We start from the raw sequence: 11,568 nt of genomic DNA on the forward strand, positions 1-11,568 counted from the left end.
CCACACAGGAGAAAAGCCTTTTTCTTGTAAAGAATGTGATACAAGTTTTCGTCATGAGGCTAGTCTTAAAATACACATGAGAACCCACACAGGAGAAATGCCTTTCCCTTGTAAGGAATGTAAAAAAAGTTTTAATCAAATATCTAATCTCAAAACACACATGAGAACTCACACAGGAGAAAAGCCTTTTTCTTGTAAAGAATGTAAAAAAAGTTTTAGTCGAATACATCATCTCAAAACCCACATGAGAACTCACACAGGAGAAAAGCCTTTTTCTTGTAAAGAATGTGATACAAGTTTTCGTCATGAGGCTAGTCTTAAAATACACATGAGAACCCACACAGGAGAAATGCCTTTCCCTTGTAAAGAATGTAAAAAAAGTTTTAATCAAATATCTAATCTCAAAACACACATGAGAACTCACACAGGAGAAAAGCCTTTTTCTTGTAAAGAATGTAAAAAAAGTTTTAGTCGAATACATCATCTCAAAACACACATGAGAACTCACACAGGAGAAAAGCCTTTTTCTTGTAAAGAATGTAAAAAAAGTTTTAGTCTTATATCTAATCTCAAAACACACATGAGAACCCACACAGGAGAAAGGCCTTTTTCTTGTAAAGAATGTAAAAAAAGTTTTAATCAAATATCTAATCTAAAAACACACATGAGAACTCACACAGGAGAAAAGCCTTTTTCTTGTAAAGAATGTAAAAAAAGTTTTAATCAAATATCTAATCTCAACAGACACATGAGAACTCACAAGACTTTCTCTTTACAAACGATGTAATACAGGAGTTAGTGTAAACTGTAAATTCTAAGCTTTTCTGATAAGAGGTCGACACCTCAACCTCTGCACCACAGTCAAAGACTTTATTTTACAGGAGGGAAAAATATGATGGCCTCCATACCATATTGATGAAGTGACTTCATTAGAGGGAGGGACAAGTCAGTATTTAATGTGTAGAAAGGAAGTTTTCTACAAATGTATTGTTATAATATGATATTCTTACTTTCTATTAGTTTTTTTTAGGTTTTCATCTTCTCTACATAAAAAGCAAAAAAAGTAATGGAACAATACATTTGAATCTTTGTTTAATGATATTAGACAAAGAGTTTTATTGCTGACAAAATATGTACAACTTTTTCATAATATGAATTTTTTTAGATGTACCTGCAAATAGAAATGAGTTGTTTGTTTTGAGTCATTAGAGCTAATTCTTGAATGTCTTCATTATGGTTGAAATGTTTTTTATACATCTTTAATTCTAAAACTTTTAATGTAATCAGTGAACATTTAATAAACATTTAAACACAAAGTAGTGACTGCCGTATATACTTTGTTTGGTCAAGTAATAAGGGTGTAACGGTACACGTAGTTGTACCAGAACGTTTAAGTATGGCACTTTCGGTTCGGTTCACCTTTGTACCGTTTTGGTTTTTAAATGTTATTTCAGTCAGACAACTCTTGCAGAAGAATATTTATTTCACAACATCTTTAGATTTTTACAACATCTTTAGGTTGGCATTCACAACTTGATTCACAACTTTGTTTTGGCATAAGGCTCCGTTCAATTCCTTGAGATAATTCTTTTTTCCTTACACTTTCGGGTAACAAAAACCCCATAACGGAGCCCACAGGTGGAAGCCGGGGAGGAGGGAGGGGCGAAGAATGAGCGCTGAAGGTAAGAGAGAATGAACAATTGTACACCTGACTTCAATAGGACGCTGAGCAGGTGAGTTAATTGACTGACCCGCCCTAAGGGGAGTAACCTGTAACTCTGCAGAGTGTGCCTGCCCGAAAATGCGACTAGTCGCTATTTATTTTTTTGTTTTTGTCCCCCAATTGTATTAACTTTGCGCCACGACGAAACTAATGTTAACTGCTAGTTTTTGCTGAGACGCCATTAGGTGACGGACAGTTAGCATGTCAACTATAGCACTATGGCTAATGCAGACGCGAGACCAGAACTTGAGGTCCCACCCATCTCCTTACGCTGTCCTGTGTGGGAACACTTTTGATTTGTTGTGAGCATCCATGAAGGGAAAAGACAGTTGGATAAGTCGAACGCTGTGTGCTGACATTGTTTCATGAAGATCGCATATGCGGCTGTAAAACATCTAATCTTCTAATGCACTTAAAATGGCATCACCTGAATGTCTGTAATTAGTAATGACTGAACTGTTTGGCGAAGTCTTTCAGATGCCGGTGGAAAATAAGTCTGCTATTTTGGAGGAGATGAAGGTAAAGGTTACCAAATACAGAGCAACAGGATGAATCCCTCTTGATGCAAACCCTCTTCAATTGGGAAAAATTAATGAGACCAGCTATAAGCATATTGCAAAATTGGCAAAGAGGTATCTCTCCATTTCTGTAACCTCTGTCCCGAGTGAGAGGGTTTTTTTCTAATGCTGGGGACATCGTTAGGGCTAAAAGATCTCTCCACGTTCCTGAAAATGTTGACAAACTAATCTGAAAAACTGATATAAGCTGAATACTAAACTGAATATTAACTCAGCAAAATCAAAGATAGGAAAAAAGTGAGATGACACACAACGCATGCGAGAAATTTTGGTGCTGGCAGTGGCAGTCATATCACGCTAAGTCGCGCTCAAAGTGGTCAGCAAAATCAAAGATAGGACAAAAGCGAGATTTGACACAACACATGCAGAAAACATGCAAAAACACTTTTGAAAGCAAAACAAAGTAAAGCAGAATAAAAAATAATTAAAAAGCAAATATTTAATATTTTCACTTGCAACTTAGAAAGTCTTGTGTGCAACTTAGAAAGTTTTGTGTGCAACGTGGTGGCAGAAATATCACTCCATATTTCTCAAGGTTTTTTCCATCTGCGACGACACGGTGAGATGAGAGGACATCAGTGTGCTTCTAGAACAGAAATAGTAACTTGACACAAATCGACACTGAAGGAGTATTCTAAAGATTTTCAAACAGTTTCAAGAGATATCCTGGTGAGTAGAAAATTGTTTTTCTTTTATTCATTCTCTATACCATTTTTCCCTTTTGGGGTCACAGGCGGGCTGGAGCCTATCATGGCCACTTGTGGGGGGAGGCAGGGGATGGCCTGCACAGATCGCCAGTCTGTCGCAGGGTAGAATGTCCACAAACACACACCCATTCACTCTCGCATTCACACCTATGGTCAATTTAGAGTTGCCAATTGACCTATGAAGCATGTTTTTGGACCGTGGGAGGAAGCCGGAGATCCCGGAGAAAACCCACGCATGCACGGGGAGAACATGCAAACTCTACACAGAAAGGTCCTCATTGATGTTGATTTTTCACATCCTCCAGCCGGGACTTGAACCGGGGGCCTTCTTGCTGTGAGGCAAGAGCGCTAACCACTGCACCACCGTGCAGATTGTTTTTTGTTTTTTTAATAAGCTAACCACAAGTTGGACGAGTTAGCAAGCTAATGAGCTAGCATGCTAGTGCATGATGAAACCAAGAGGAGAAAGGTTGCTTATAGGTTTCTATAATTACTTCAACTGGTTTTTGTATTTACTTTAAGGAAAAATTAAATTTGAAATGTATGATTTCTTTGTTAATATTGAGAATGTGCTAGATATTATTTTTTTAAGTTGATGCAAGTAAAGAAGCTGGAGTTGGCTAACTGCCTGACACGCGTAAGTAGCTGTTTTTTTCTTCCCCAACTGCTTCATGGAGTGGACTGATGCATGTAGCGTTATTTGGAACACTGAAATTAAATGTTAAATAATACTAGTGCATCTTTGTAATAATTTACTCACTTCATTGTAATAACTTAGATAAAGAGTGCAGTAAAGATATCAAACGTCCTCCTCACTGCAAATAACAAGAACAGTGGAAATGCAAATGCACAATGTTGCGTTTTAATTAATTTTACACTTTGTGTTGGGTAATTTATTATTGAGGTGAAATTTGATCTTTCAGCCTATTGATATAATATGATGATTGTGTTTTACAGTGTTGGTAGTCCTGTTCATTTTCTCTCCTTTTTTATTTACAACGTCTAAGATGGCTGACTCGCAATCTTTATAAATATAGCAGTGTAGTAAAAATGCACTTGGGAGCAATGTTGTGTTGCTCTGGAATGCAGAATAATGTTGGATTTTAAGTTTTCTAACCAAAATATAGTCTAAAGCTTACTGACATAAGTTCTAAAATAAAAACACATGTGCTTTGACACAGGGGCTTTATCTCCAGTGTTTACATTATTTTATTCCAGTAACTATTCAAGAGTTGACACAATTCCAGTGGATTCTTATGTAGAGAAAGCAGCCTCACACTGAGATGCAGCTCTGCACAGTAGGGACGTGATTACGTAATCACCTTGAATCAGCTGATTCTGCAGCCCAGAAAAGAGGCTTTGTTACGGTATATCAGGATGACCCAAATGCAGGACCAGACTCCAACATTGAGGGAAGATCCAGAACTCTTTAATAAAAAAAACACCACATTTGGTGGTTAAAGCTCCACTAAAATAACCAGGGGGGTATTCCAGGAAGCATGTTTAAACTAGCCTGACTTTAACCCTGAACTCTGGCTGAAATCCGCCTGAACTTGCTTACTCTGGGTATGTTGGTTTCAAAAGACCGGATATGAGTTGGCGTATAGACGCTAGACTTGGTAACCCTGGGATAATGCACGTGCACGGCAAGTACATAAAGACATTCTCAATGGATCACAGATTTCCAGAGTCACCATGGAAATGCTCTCTCTCTCTCTCTGTCTCTCTCTCTCTCTCTACGTTTGCTGGGTGTCTTTTTGCTGCAGCTGAGCGCTGCAGGAGTGTTGACTTGGTCTCAGCCACAGACTGCTGACATGTTAGCTGATGTTTCAGCTGAGTCAGCTCTTCTTTCCAAGCTGATGTTTCCTGCAGAGATTCCTGCAGGAGTTCCTCCTGCTCCTTCTTTCCCAGAGTTCCTGCAACCAGACGGAGTCTTTGTGCTTTGGAGCTGCTTCTCTTGGATGAAGCGCTTGGTTAGCTCACTTTGATCTCTTTCATGTGGGACTTTGTCTTGAAGCGGATCAAACTGAAGGTGGGACTCCCAAAGCAAACGTTCTGGGATGTTTGCTTCAGCTCTGTGCTTCTGTTCTCTGGTTGCTTCTTTGCTTTGGTTGCAGAGACTTGGAGCTCTCTCTCCATGCAGATCAGCAGCTTCTTTGGAGGCAGAGGCAGCTGTGTGGGAAGTCTCTGCAGGTCCAGAATCTTCTGATGGATCAGCAGCTGCTGCAGCTTCCTCTGGGTGGAAACACATTTCTGCCAAACAGAACATCTGTTTGTCAAATGACTTCCAACAGACAGAAATTACACATTTTTAATTTATTAAGAATATATTATTATTATAATAAAATATATTATTATATTATTATATTATATTATTATTATATATATATTATATATATAATATATATTATTATATTATATTATTATTATATATATATATTATATATAATATATATTATTATATTATATTATATTATTATTATATAATATATATTATTATATAATAATAATATATATTAATATATATTATTATATTATATTATTATTATAATAATATATTATTATAATATATTATAAAATATATTATTATTATTATAAAATAAGTTTGTGAAACATTTTTGACGTTTTTCTGTAATTCTAGGTCTGATGTCTTCATACATGATGGCTAAAATAACAAAAACCAAACCAAATCAGTCAGGTCTGAAGTTTGAACTTGGATTAGAAATGAGAAGGGCGACACCTTCTGGCTGTATCCAGAACTGCATCTTCTGGTCAGAAAAGTGTTGAAAAACCTCAATTGTGTCTGTAAAATGTCTGCAGCTTTTTTTTCTGAAGACATGAATAAAGTCTGGATTTGATCCTTAATGAATCTTCATATTTCTTTGTCCTTCAGTTTTTCTTTCAGTCTCAAACACACTGGTTCATTTGATCCTAATGAGAACATGTGTGAGGCTCCAACATGGCTGCCTTCACTGCAGCTTCCTCTTCACAGCATGTGTTTGTGGATCAACACACAAACAACAACAGGTGCAGGCGAGGAAGTGTTGCTGTTGTTGCCTTTGCCTGCTTCCAGCCTACAGGCACAGTTTTCTGCTCCATATGAGGTGGAAAAGAAAATGAATGACACAAATTTTAGGATCCCAACTCATGACAAAGAGAAGAAATGTGGAGTTTGTCACGTCAACATGCTCAAGCCTTCTTTTTCCAGAGGGGAGTCCAACTGCCCTTGTAGTGATGCTCCGGTAGATTCATGGAACAGAAGGTTGAGGGTTCAAGTCCCTTCATGGTTGAAGTCAGACAGAAGAAGAGTTTGGTTTGGATCCTTTCTTGTCTTTCTGTTCTCATTGAGTCTCTTCTAGTTCCAGGTCTGGTTCAAATAGTGGAATCATCCAAAAGGATGAAAACAGTCCTCCAAGCAGACGTCAGATTGAAAAGCTCATCAAAGAACACATCCAACTAGCCAATCAGCAAAGCACTGACAAGCTGGACTTGTGCTCTCCTTCAGTGAAGAACCTCCTCCTGCTGCTCCTCCATCTTTAGCTCTGACTTTGGAAGTCTTAGCTCCTCCTCCTCACCATCACTGTGACTGTTGACGTCTTCCAACTCCTCCAGAAAGCTGTTTTCTGATGAAGCTCTAACATCTCCTCCCTGTTGCTGCTTTCAGTCCAAACTCACTCTGTTCATGTCAATTCACTCCAGAGAAAATCCTTTTTCTGGGAAGAATTTGCTCCAAGTTTTCCTCCAACTAAGAATCTGCAAACCCAGATGAGAACTCCCAGCAGGAAAAGAATTCATCTGCAGGAAACTAGAAAAAGGCCTTTTTGTGGGAGGAAACCATTCCAGATCTTTACAAACACCAGAAATCCCAACTTTTCCTCCACTTAGCCTGAGTTTGGGTTCCAGGAAGCGGTGTGTGTTCAAGCTCCGCCCCCAGCAGCATCTCATGAAGCCCCTCCTCCAACATGAGGCCACTGGGGAATTCTGAATGAACCTTTACATTTCAACAGAAATTTCAAGCTAAAAACAGGAAAAAAAACTCTCTTCATGTTTGAAAACAATCAAACATTCAAACAGGAAGAGAAAACAACGTTTGTCAGGAAATCAACAGATTTGATTGATTGCAAATCTTCTTCCTGTTGGAGTTTGATGAATGGAAGTAGAATCTGTAGAAAGTCAGTTGATGTTTTCCATTTCAGTAAATGAAGGTTTGATCTGCAGATTTCCTGATCCCTTTCTGACTGGGATCCAGACCTGATCTAGACGTGACTCATGAGGAAGCAAACAGCACAGAAACTGCTCTGAATGTTCCCTCTTCTTCACTTTCTGTCTGACTTCAACCATGAAGGGACTTGAACCCTCAACCTTCTGATCCATGAGGCCACATGGTCTGAGAGAACATCCAGGTCCAGCTGCAGGTGGAGGACAGCATCATCCAGCCGTCACAGACTGGGGGCGGAGCCTGGAGATGACTGCTGAAGGTCAGAGGGCGGAGCTTCATCAGGATGAAGGTGCTGCTTGGATTCTGCTTTGATGTCCGTCTGTTCTCAGTCCCTTCATGGCTGCTGCTCAGAGCTGTTTCTGGATCTTTCTGGAGAATTCATGTCTTTACTGATCCAAATGTGGGATTTCTGTTTTTCTTTGGACTTTTCTTTATTTAAGGCTTTTAGCTTTTGGAACTTTCTTTGTTTCTACGCTTTAACTTCCAAACGGGTTTATCTAAGACAATCTGATTGTTTTTCATTTGACTTTCTAGGAACTTTCTGTTTCATCTTTGAGGATTTGGACTTTTGAAAGACTTTTAGCTGCAGTTTCATCCTTTGAACCAGATGGATCTGAATCTAGAGTCAAAGATTCTAAGGAAATCATGGATTCACAGACATTTGATTGAATTTCTGTCTGGATCAGAAACCAACAGCAGACATTTCAAGCCGTCATCTGTTCCTAATGTTCATTCCCCGGCCGCCATCATTGAAAGCTTTTGGAATAGTCCCTAAAGCCAGCGATCGGGCCGCTTTGGAGCATGAACTCATCACTCGGTGTCACGGTGGCAGAGAGATGACAGATCCCAAATCTGAGGCTGAAATGATCACGTCCTACCAGCTCCACTCTGGATTTGGGACCAAAAACCTTTGAAGATGTTGGAACATTGTTGGAGATTGACCTTTGACCCCTCCCTCATGTGTTCCACATCCAGCTGCAGACACACCACTACAGCTCACATTCCACTTCTGATCCAGCAGTTAGAACCAGAGCCTGCATTTGCAGCAGGTTCCAACCCACTGACCACTGATCCACACAGGGGGACGTCCTAAGGGGCGGAGTCAGCCACTGGAGAGAGCAAAAAGGAGAAATGGGGGTCACTCTGGGCCTCTCTGTGTCTGGACCTTCAGAGGAGCCCCAGCGCTGGTCTGTGCTTGGATTTGTTTTAGACTTGTTCAGAGTCAAATGCATGTTTTAAGGGGAGGAGGATTATTTTGTTGTTGCTGTTTTTGTTCCTATTCTTACAATCCACTATATGTCCCGTGTTGAATTCTACTATTAAAATGTGGGAAACAAATGTTTATCAAATCCAAATCAATCCAAAAGCCTGGAGACTGGATGGCCGTGGTCCTCCCTTTGACCTGGACACTGGTTGCCATGGCAACCTGCACACTCACCAAGCTGGAACTTAGAAGAAGAAAAAGAGACCAAAATGATTGATAAAGCAGGTTTTCCAGGGAAATCCCACAAAGTGCTTTCCAAGCTAGAACTAAGAATATCCAGCATGCATTTGGAAAAACTCATTAGCTTCTTGTGGAAAATGATGAGTCATTGGAAAAGCATTCTATGAATGCTCAGAAAACTTCCTCTAAGGTTGTGGTTGTTTGGAGAAGTCCTCCTCTTCCAAGAATTCCTGAAAAAAGCCCTCATTTCTCCTGACCATCTTCAAAGCCACTTTCTGCTTTAGTTTAGTCCAAACTTGCTTTATGCTGACAACATTTACAGCTTGAATCCATCTGAAGATTCCAAGGAAACAAACCAATCTAAGTCTGCATTCATGCCACTTCAGAACCAACAAAGCATGTTTCCAGGACGCTGACTTACCAATAGAACTTGGGATTTCCTTTGCAGAATCCTTCTCCGTGTGTTTTCCTTTGTTTTTCTCCCCAAAACCTAAAGCAGAGATTTTTGCTGAGCTGCAGAACAAACGTCTGACTGCTTTAACCGCCGTTGATGGTTTGTTGTGTTTCCCTCTATAGCTGCTATGGTCTTGGTATGGTTGCTAGGTAACGCTGTCTTTGATGATGATGACGTCAGAGTGGCCTCTAGAATGGACTTTTTTCTCGTGGAACCAGGAGCTGTAACCTTTAGGGCACTAGGACCCAGAAAGAGGTCCAGGCAGTGACGGTGATGCTATTTTCATTAAACAAATCACAGAAAAGTTCAAAAAGTAAATCATCTAAAGTATTTCTGTGTAAAATAGTGTAAATATGTTGTCAAAACTTAAATCTTGTCTCCTGTGTGGAGGTATTTCAGTTCATTAAAAAACTGACTAAAATGAGTAACGTTCACTGCAAACTGTGCAGAAGGCATGTTCTTTCTAAAACTGGAAATAGCACCAACCTTTTTTATCACCTGAAGCTGAGTCTCCATTTGATAATTCAATAAAAATAACATTTCATTTCCTCATTATAAAGGAACTTCATTGGAGTTTCATTTGTCATTGGTCTTTTTGAGCCAAAATTCTGAAGAAATCAAAACAAAAGGCTTTTCCAACAGAATCAGAACGTTAGCACGTGACCTAAGTTTGTTCACTTTGTGCTAAATGTTGATTTCTTTGACTGTTGTGTTAATAATATCAACAGTTCTCTGTCGCCCTCTGGTGGTTCATCAGAGAAGCCAAACTTCCACAGAAAGTGAATCAATAAACATGAGCTAATTCTTGATGCAGGTTTGAAAACACAGATGGAAAACAGCATCAATACAAATATTAGTCAATGTTTCCTTGAATGGAACAATTTCAGGATTTGTTGTCATAAAGTTGTGAAAAACTGTCTTGTAAAGTGTGTGGTGACGGTCCACTGTGGAAAATGACTGTTTGTGGAACATTGAGATGTGCTCAGTGATTTTGGTTTAGGACACTTTGGTTTCATTTCAAACGTTGGTTTCTCCTAAATCTACAAACTCTCTCCACAAACTGTCTCCTAACTCTCAGGGATTCCTGCTGCTGGCAAAACTCACGGCTCAAGGAACCACTTCATGAATCAGTCACGCTTTGGAATGAACTTGATTGAACAACATGTCATGGTCTGGAAGAAGCTCCAGTTCCAGCTGACAGAAGTCTGGTTCTGATCCATCAGATCTCACTAGCAACAGAACCAAACCTTCACGTGTTGCAGCAACAGTTTCCATGTTTGGGAGGATCTTCTGAAGAACAGCTCAGTTCCAGATCACATCATGATGTTTGATGTTTTCTTCATTCCAGGAAATCATCTGTGTCTCCTTTGATCTGTGCTGAGTCAGCACTTTGACTTCTTTTCAACTTTAGATCCATCATTTACAATCAAGGATTTATTGATAAATATTATTTATTGACAGAAAATAAAGACTAAATGTATTTATCATCCAGCAGTGATTGTGGTGTTTGTACGTCTTTTATTTTGAAATTCCTCAAGGATGATCATCATGGTGGGACTTCTAGATCTGCATGAACTCATCCTGAATCCAAAAGACACTGGAGCATCAAAGAATCCAACCCACCTCTGCCAACATGAGGCTCTTACTTTGAAAAGTCTCAGACTTCCTGCAGGGAAACAGGCTTTCTGCTGCTGCACTGACAGATGTGCACGAGCTTGAAAGAGCTTCCTGACTGAGGAGCTGCAGACTTTCTCCTGCAGAGCAGCAGCTGACTTCAGCGTCGTCATGGGAACACAGTCTGCTGCTGCTTCTGGAAACGTCTTCAAGGCTGTGGTGGGACTTGTTGGTCTGGAGGACAGATTCTCGGAGCAAATGCTGCTTCAGCTTCAAGCTTCAGCTCTTTTCTTCTGGCAGAGCTTAGAAGAAATGGAAACCTCCTTTGTTCTGACTGTTTGCTCCAAATCCCAGATTCAGGAATTCCTCCAAGAAGTTCAGCTCAGAGATCATCAGCAGAGAAAAGCCTGAAGTTCTGATGGAAAATGACAACAGAACATGATCAATATTATTGATCCACATGGAATCCAGAAGAAACTCTGAGGTGAAGACATGAAGACACAAGCTTCAGAGACATGAGGAGAAGTCAGAGTGGATTCATTCTGGACTTTCTTCTCACATCTTCTCTTCAGAACATCTTTGTCTTTGATCCTTCAAATCTTCTGAAATCTGATCATCCATGGATTGTTTTTGTGGGATCAGATCCAGAGTTGCTGAAAGTTCTGCTGCCCTCTGCTGGTCAAAGTGTCCAAACAGCAGAGGTGTTTCTCTCATCATTCTATCTTTCAGTCACAAACATACTGGTTATATTTTATACTATTAAACCTGTTATAAGATATATAAGGCTTTATAACGGCTGTCTTTACTGCACACAAATTGTGTTTTATGA

General features: G+C 39.6%; 1 protein-coding gene across 2 annotated transcripts in view; it reads left to right on the forward strand.

The window, feature by feature from the left end:
* Nucleotides 1–11,568, forward strand: part of LOC144987967 (uncharacterized) — a 31,664-nt gene that overhangs the window by 6,758 nt on the left and 13,338 nt on the right. The window lies entirely within an intron of this gene.

Source organism: Oryzias latipes, chromosome 2 (genome assembly GCF_053564925.1).
Source record: "Oryzias latipes strain Hd-rR chromosome 2, Olatipes_Hd-rR_3.1".
Classification (NCBI taxonomy): Eukaryota; Metazoa; Chordata; class Actinopteri; order Beloniformes; family Adrianichthyidae; genus Oryzias; species Oryzias latipes.